At 42.4% G+C, this 9,225-nt stretch overlaps 1 non-coding gene across 1 annotated transcript; it reads left to right on the top strand.

Annotated features, from left to right (window-relative positions):
* Nucleotides 1–474: 474 nt before the first annotated feature.
* LOC122478087 lies at nucleotides 475–583 on the top strand. The gene has a single exon (XR_006295851.1). It is a non-coding gene; the product is annotated as a U6 spliceosomal RNA (small nuclear RNA).
* Nucleotides 584–9,225: the final 8,642 nt, after the last annotated feature.

Below are 9,225 nucleotides of genomic sequence, written 5' to 3'. Positions count from 1 at the left end.
AGAAGACATACAAATAGAACAACAGATATATGGGGAAAAAATGCTCAAAATTATTAATCATCAAGGAAATGTAAATCAAAACCACAATGAGGTATCACCTCACACCTGTCAGAATGGCTATTATTTTTTAAAAAAAGACAACAAGGGTTGGCAAAGATGTGGAGAAATTGGAACCCTTGTATACTGTTGGTGGGAATGCAAAATAGTACAGTCGTTATGGAAAATAGTATGGAGGTCTCTCAAAAAATTAAAAATAGAACTATCAGATGATCCAGTAATCCCACTTCTGAGTATTTATCCACAGTTGCTGAAATCAGGGTCTCAAGGAGCTATTTGCACTCCCATGTTCACTGAAGTACAATTCACAACAAACAGCCAAGATATGGAAACAACCTAAATGTTCCTTGATAGATGAATAAAGAAAATGTGGTATATACATGCAATGGAATATTATCCAGCATTAAGAAAAGAAGGGCGCTCACTTCGGCAGCACATATACTAAAACTGGACCTATATACAGAGAAGATGAGCATGGTCCCTGCACAAGGATGACACACAATTTGCGAACTCTTCCCAAGAGTTTCTCAAGAAATGCCACGAAAAAAAAAAATCTGCAAAATGGGACAACATGGATGAACCTTGAGGACATTATGCTAAATCAAGTAAGGTAGTCACAAAAAGTCAAATGCCATACTATTCCACTTACATGAGGTACCTAAAATAGTCAAATTCATAGAATCAGAGTGGAAGGGTGGTTGCCTGGGGCTGGGGGGAGGGGGAAACAGGGAGTTGCTAAGCGATGGGCATCAAGTTTCAGTTAAGCAAGATGAGTAAGTTCTAGAGATCCACTGTACAATGCTGTACTTATAGTCAACAATAATGTAACATCCACTTCACAATTTTTAAGAGGGTAGGTCTCATATTCAGCATTTTGCTAAAATAAAATTTAATTTAATTTTTTTTAATGTTTTTATTTATTTTTGAGACAGAGAAAGACAGAGCATGAGCAGGGGAGGGGCAGAGAGAGAGGGAGACACAGAATCTGAAGCAGGTTCCAGGCTCCGAGCTGTCAGCACAGAGCCCAACGCGGGGCTCGAACTCACACACCGCGAGGTCATGACCTGAGCCGAAGTCGGACGCCCAACCGACTGAGCCACCCAGGCGCCCCAATAAAATTTAACTTAATTTTTAAATTAAGCCCCAGTAAATTTTAAATGATTGATATGACAAAATATTTTCTCTGACCACAACAAAATGAAGCTGTCAGTAACAGAAGGAAAACTGGATAATTAACAAATACATGGAAATTAAATAACACCCTCTTAAAAACACTGATTCAGAGAAGAAAGCAGAAAGGAAATGAGATGTATGAAATTAAAATCACAACATGACAAAACTTATGAGATGTAGCAAAGAAATTCAGAGCTGTAAATACATTAAATAAGAAGAAATATCTCAAATCAGTAACTTTACACTTTAACAAACAACAACAACAAAAAGAAGATCTAACTAAATACAAAGCTAGTAGAATGAAATAAATAATAAATATTGGAAGGGCGCGTGGGTGGCTCAGTTGGTTGGGCGCCCAACTTCGGCCCAGGTCATGATCCTGCGCTTTGTAGGTTCAAGCCCCACATTGGGCTCTGTGCTGACCACCTGGAGCCTGCTTCAGATTCTGTGTCTCCCCCTCTCTCTGCCCCTCCCCTAGTCTGTCTGTCTCCCAAAAATAAACGTTAAAAAAAATTTTTTTAAATAATACATATTGGAGTGAAGATAAAAAGAGAATAGAAAAATATTACAGTGAATCAACAAAACAAAAAGGTAACTCTTTGAAAAGACCAACAAAGTTGACAAACATTTACCTAGAGTAACAAAGAAAAAAAAGGAGGAAAGATTCCAATCAGAAATGAAAGTGGCAACCTTACATAAATATAAAGGATTATAAGAAAATACTATGAGTAACTGCACACCAACAAATTAGGCAACTGAGATGAAATGGACAACACTGTACCGGAAGTTCTGGCCAGAGCGATGAGACAAATGAACAAACCAAAAAGTCCTCATATTGGAATGGGAAAAGTAAAACTATATTCACAGGTTCCATGATCTTAATGTAGAAAACCCTAAAGAATTCACACACAAACTACGAGAGCTAATAAACAAATTCATCAAAGTTGCAGGATAAAATATCAACATGCAACAATCAGTTGTATTCTTATGTAGGAGTAATGAACAATGTGAAGAGGAAGTTAATAAAATATATTTACAGTAATAGCGAAAGGAATGAAATACATTGGACCAAATTAAGCCAAGGAGGCACAAAAGTTGAAACAAATACTACAAAACATTACTGAAAGAAATGTTAAAACACCTAGCGGGAGAACCTGGGTGGCTCAGTTGGTTAAGCGTCCAACTCTTTTTTTTTTTTAAGTTTTATTTATTTTTGAGAGAGAGAGAGAGCATGAGCAGGGGAGGGGCAGAGAGAGAGGGGGACAGAGGATCCAAAGTGGGTTCCACACTGACAGCAGCAAGCTCGATGTGGGGCTCAAACTCATGAACCTGAGCTGAAGTCAGACGCTCTACTGACTGAGCCACCCAGGTGCCCCATTGTCTAACTCTTGATTTCAGCTCAGGTCACGATCAAGCCCTATGTTGGGTTCTGTGAAGACATCCTACGTTTATGGACTGAAAGACTTATTGCTAAAGTGGCAATACTACACAAAACAATCTATAAAATTCAGTACAATCTCTATCAAATGTCCAACAGCCTTTTATACAGAAACAGAAAAACCAACCCTAAAATTGATATAAAATTGCAAGACATCCCGAATACCCAGAACAACCTTGAAAGAGAGGGAAAATGCTGGTAGATTTCTACTTTCTGATTTCAAAATTTATTAGAATCAAAACAGTGTGGTACTGGCATAAGGCTATATACAGACAAATGGAATAGAATTGTGAGTCTAGAAATAAGCCCATACGTCTACAGTCAACTGATTTTTGACAAAGGTGCAAGAGCATTCAGTGAGGAAAAATTGGCTCTTCAAAAAAATAATGCTGAGACAATTGGATATCCACATGAAAAAGTATGAAGTTGAACCCCTACCTTACAGTATACACAAAAATTAACTCAAAATGGACTAAAGACCTAAGTGCTCAAAGAGCTAAATGATCGAGGAGTTAAACTTTAAAATTCTGAGGAAAACACAGGTCAAATCTTCATGACCTTGAGTATGGCAGTAGTTTTTAAAAGATGACACCAAAAGTATAAGCAACAAAAGGAAAAATAAATAACTTGGACTTCAGTAAAAGTAAAAACTTTTGTGCATCCAGAAAGAGATGCATTTCTCCAGAATGGGAGAAAATATTTGCAAACCATATAAATGATAAGGGCCAATTATCCAGAATATACAAAGAACTATTTCTATTCAACTATAAAAAGACAAACCACCCAATTAACAAATGGGCAAAGGGCTCAAACAGACATTTCTTCAAAGAATATATACATATGGCCAACAAGCACATGAAAAGATACTCAACATTATTAGTCATTGGGGAAATGCAAGTAAAAGCCACAAAACCTCACACCCACTAGGATAGCTATAATTTAAAACAAATGGAAATTAACAAGTCTTGGTGAGGCTGTGGAGAAATTGGAACGCTTGTACATTCTGGTAGGAACGTAAAATGGGGCAATTGTGGAAAACCATTTGGAGGTTCCTCAAAAAGTCAAAAAATACAATTACCAAATGACCCAGGTGTATACTCTACCCCAAGGTGTATACCTGAAAGAATTGGTATTTTCAATTATTTTGAAAACAGCCATCCAAACAAATACTCGTTCATGAATTTTCATAGAGCACTATTCACAAAGCCAAAAGATGAAAATAACCTAAATGTCCTTCAATGGAAGAATGAATAAACAAAATATGGTATATCTATTCAATGGAACATAATTCAGCCTAAAAAGGAATCAACTGATACATGCTACAACGTGGGTGGACCTCACAAACAAGTGTACAATTAAGTAGCATTTAGTACCTTCACTATGTTGTGCATTCATCACATCTGCTTTGAAAACATTCTCACTACCCCAAAGGAGACGCCCATCCTCCCCAGCCTCTGGCAATCACTAATCTGTTTTCTGTCTCTATGGATTTACCTATACTGAATATTTCACATAAATGGAACCATATAGATATGAGCTTCAGTGCCTGGTCAGCATATTGTTTCTTGACGTTTGTCCACGTCATAGCATGTATCAATATTTCATTCCCTTTTCTGGCCAAAGAATTATCCACTGAATGGATATACCACCTCTTGGGTATGAAGTCAATTCCAGATGAATTTTATATCTAAATATATAAGGTAAAATAATATGACTTGTAAATGAAAACATAGGAAAATATCTGCATGACCTTGCCGTAGGTGATTTTTTTCCTAACCAAGACTCCAACGGCACTAATGATAAAGGAAAATACTGATGAACTGGAAGACATTACAACTGGCAACGCTTCTTCAACGGACATCATTAAGTGAGTGAAACAGCAAGCCACAGAGTGGGAGAAGACATCTGCAGCACATGTATCCAACAAAGGATTCAAATTCAGAATCAAACACATCAGTAGCAAAAAAAGAACCCAACAGAAATATGGGCAAGAGACTTAACAGGCACTTTGCAAAAAAAAAAAAAAAAAAAAAAAAAAAAGTATATTCAAATATTCACTGACCATGTATTCTACATAGGAAAAGGTGCTCACCTTAAGTGATCATCAAGGAAATGCATATTAAAACCATAATCCTACTACTCACCAGGATGGCTGAAATGAAAGAGCCAGCCAATTTCAAAAAAAGTTGAGAAGAGTAAGGGGCAAGTGAACCCCTCATACACTGCCAGTGGGAATGCAGATTGTACATTTTGAAAAACATTTTGGCAGTATCTAAAGAAGGTGAACGTATGTAAACCCTATGACCCAACCATCCCACTCCTAAAGTGCTGGTAATGATCTTTTTCTTGATCTGGGTGGCGGTTACAAAGCCATGCACTTAGTGAGAATTCACTGAGCTATACACTTAATAGTTGAGCATTTTTCTGTTTGTGCATCATGCTTCAATAAATTTCTTTTAGAATACATACAAAGAGGTGGGAAATGTCCTATAACCATGAGGCTCTAAGTGTTAATGTGCTTCTTTTGATTATTATTATTAAACACTATTGATTAAACATAAATATATTATAAATTTGGGCGCTTATAAACAAAACATGCTTATTGAATATCCCACTCCTAATGCTACAAATGAATTTCTTGAAATTAGTTCATATCATGAATGAATATTAGTTATCTCCCGAATGAGGTCTGGCTCATCACCAATTATATCTCTATTTCCCATTTTCCAGAGATGATATGTCAATGAGCACAGGCAGAATTTTGTTATAGCAGGGTCGCTCAAAACTTTTAAATTTCCTTTAGAGTTATATGGCTTAAATCAAATACTGAACTATCACCAATTTTTTCCCAATGATCTATCAGCTGATCAATTAATTAATAAATCCTTCTTCTGGGACGCCTGGGTGGATCAGTCAGTTAAGCATCCAACTTCAGCTCAGGTCATGATCTTGCGGTTTGTGAGTTTGAGCCCCGGGTCGGGCTCTGTGCTGACAGCTCAGAGCTTGGACCTGCTTTGGATTGTGTGTCTGTCTCTCTTGCTCTGCCCCTCCCCTACTTGCATTCTCTCTCCCTTGCTCAAAAATAAATAAACATTACAAAAAAATTTTAATTAAAAAAAATAAATCCTTCAATTCTAAAAGAAAAAAACCCAGGAAACTATTTGATATGCAGGATTCCCTACCTAGTCATTCGTCATTCAGTTCCCCAGGCAGGATGGTTTAAAGCCTCTTTGGCTCCTCGGATGCCTTAAACCCTGGGGCAACACACCATGGCAAGATCAGAGCAGGTAGGAGTGGAGGCTGGGTGGTGATGAAGGCGAGGTGGGGAGGGAGAACCTCCCTCAGAGTTTTTCTCAGGATCAGTTTTAGGAAGAACGTATGGAACCAAGGACTTGGAAATAGTTGCCTTTAAAGCCATTCATGTCCAATCTCCCTTGGACAGTCTTTACACAGCCCTGCCAGGCATGAGCGAACCTTGGTCCCAAAGGACCCCTCAGAAGCGGCTCCTCAAGACTGCATCTCTAGGAGGCCTCTCTGGGTCTCGGGCACTCAGCCTGCCACTAATCTGCAGGCCTCAGTGAGGGTGCAGGGTCTCCCTTACGACACTAACTGTCCAGTTCACCTCTGAAGTGCTGGGTGGTTTTTGCTCCCACCCATGTCCTGCATGAGGAAGGAGTTAGAGCACTCAGAGAAAGGCGAATCTCCCTAGGGAGAACCAGGCCACTGTGCTTCCCTGTTAATCCTTTCGGGTTGCTCCAGAACTTCTGCCAAGGAAGTCATGTGTGGACCCGAATGCCAGATGGGCTGAGTTGCAAAGGGCTGGCAGGCAGGCAGGACAGTGGAGGAGACAGCACCAGGGAGAAGGAAAACCAGTTAGCAGAGATGCCTCTGAGGTGTTTCCGTCAAATCCACTCCCAGAGGTCACCAGATCCCAGAGGTCCTTGCAGTGCAGCCAGCTTCATGGTGACCAATGTGGGCCCACGTCCAGAGAGCCGGCAAGGAGGCCAGGCACGCTGGCAGTCCCAGAGACCGAAATACACAGGGAAATCAGGGAGACAGGATGGAATCCTCAAAACTCAGGGAACACGGAGAGTCTTTTCGGCCACATTTAATTTTTGGTAGTGATTTGCCAATTACATGAGAGTAAAGTGCATATTGAGTTCACATTTAACCCTAGACTGGTCAGCCCCATATGTTCAGGGAGTTTATATGGCTATCCAGTCCTGGGCGAGCCTTTGCTAGTTACTGAGGTTCTAAGACCATCTCTGGCCACAGGAGAAAGTACTCGAGAGGTATTCTAAGACAGCAGTTCTCAAAGGGGGAATGCTGGAAAATCAGCATCCTGCGGTAACTTGTTAGAAATGCCCATTTTCTGGCCCACTCCAGGCCAACTGAGGTAGAAACTCTGGGGGTGGAGCCCAGCAATTGCTGTTCTAACAAAATCTGGGTTTTAAAGGCTGTTCTAAGAGGAAAGTCAGTATGGAGTGAGTTTGGAGAGCCAAAGAAGGAAGATGTGATATGCCATCGAAGGAAGGATTAGGACAGGCCGGGAGGCAATACTGGGAGCTAAAAGCAAGGAATAACTGAAGGCGCGTTGGCAGCTTGACCCAGCACCGGATCTGTGAGCTGGGGGACCGGAAAGAAAGTTGGCTGTCACAGAGCCAGATGAACGGCCTAGAAAACCAAGGAGGGAACAGGACATAAAGGATGTGGGAACTGGGGGCTACCGAAACCTTGACGGAAGAGTGACTTGGTGACCACGGTCGTGGAGGAAAATTATGTCTTTTGGAGGCCTGGCACCCTCTGTTAACAGGGCAGCTCTTTCTTAAAGAGCTCAGAAGTGGAGCTTCCCGGCTGAGGGGTTATCTTGAGAGAAAAGGGTTTGGAGCCCTCCAAGAACAAAACAGACCATGGCTGAGAAGGGATTCCTCGCTCCACAGGAAACAGCTAAGAGGCTTAAGAATGACACTTCCCGAGGGGCGCCTGGGTGGCTCAGTTGGTTAAGCGTCCAACTTCGCCTCAGGTCATGATCTCACAGTTTGTGAGTTCGAGCCCCACATCAGGCTCTGTGCTGACAGCTCGGAGCCTGGAGCCTGCTTCAGACTCTGTGTCTCCCTCTTTCTCTACCCCTCCCCTGCTCACGCTCCGTGTCTGTCTCTCAATAATAAATAAACTTTAAAAAAAAAATTAAAGAGTGACACTTCCAGAGAAGCCATTGCCAGGAGTTGAATATATCATGTCCGGAGAGAGACCAAGAGTTCCAAGGCCTGGGTGTTGGGAGACTATTTCAATTCCTCCCTCTGCCACAAGGGCCCTGGGAAGGAAAACCCCCTAAGCTCCAACTGAATCTTCTGCAAAGTAAGAAGCATGGTCTCCTCGGCTTCCAAGGGCCTCTTCAGCCCTGGTAACTGGAGAAAGTAGGGGATACGCCTTTAAGCGATTACAGCAGTAATTGCGGAGGGATCCCAACAGGCTCTTGGGTAGAGGCCATGTCACCGTTTGCTGAGGGGGGAGAAGGTAAAGGCCTGAGTCCTACATGAACCGGCCTGAACCCAGCCTCAGCCACAGCAAGTGGCAGTGCTGTGCCCTCTGAGCCCTTGACTTCCACCCTCACGCCTTACCGATGCAGACCTGAGTGGAAAAGGCCTGCTGTCCTCTACGCTCCCAGCTCCTTGCTCATCCTCTCTGTCCAACCCATCTTCTCTCTGAGGTCACCTCACTTCCTGAGGGCGGGAGCACAGACATTGGGGTATGAGCCCACAACCCTCACACCCAGCTCGGGTCAGCCTTTGTCTCCTCAGTTCCATCCCTGCCTGTGGGATCTGAACTTGGAGCCTTCTGCCTCTCCGTTCTGTCCCTTGGATGAATTATCAGCCCGTTTCTCCAGGCTCCAAGCTTCTGTGTGCCGTCTTCTTGTTGTGTCCTCAGAAAGGCAGTGGAGTGTTCCCATCTCTCAGCTACATGCTGGGGATGTGGTGGGCAAGTATAAAGCAGAAGACATCTCCCCCCTTTATTCCACTCTGCCATTTCTCTCCCTAGTGCCCATGTCTCTCTCCTCCTTTCGCTGAGACAGTCAGGGCTAAAATGAGTAGTCAGGATGCATGGGGAACGGAACCCTAGGAAGCTATGTCAGAAGGTTGAAAGGGAAAAATAGGTACCGACGAGTCAGCCAGGAAGCCCAACTTCTAAACCCTGTCCCACAACCACAGGGACAAGAACGTCCTTTCTTCCTGGAGCCCTTGTATTCAAAGGGCAGCAGAGTCCGAATTCAGAACCAGGAATCAATTCTCTTCCTGTTTCTGCCCATTTGCACCTAAAGGCCTGCCTGCCACTTGCCTTCAATAACTGATCTCTAAAACAGAACCCATGTTCCCTGGTTTTGACCTCTCCTGGGGATGCCAGCATAGACGAGACCTCCAAGGTGAGCTTTCAAGCTAACAGGTTTTATATCAGATTTTGGCAACCTGATGAACATGGAGGCCTTATGCTGACTCATTTTCAGGAATTTTGAGGAATCTCTTAAATGGGCAGTAACTGCTTGCTCCATTGATACAGCA

The sequence above is a fragment of the Prionailurus bengalensis genome, chromosome X (genome assembly GCF_016509475.1).
Source record: "Prionailurus bengalensis isolate Pbe53 chromosome X, Fcat_Pben_1.1_paternal_pri, whole genome shotgun sequence".
NCBI classification, from domain to species: domain Eukaryota; kingdom Metazoa; phylum Chordata; class Mammalia; order Carnivora; family Felidae; genus Prionailurus; species Prionailurus bengalensis.
This window is presented reverse-complemented; position numbering and strand designations above follow the sequence as displayed.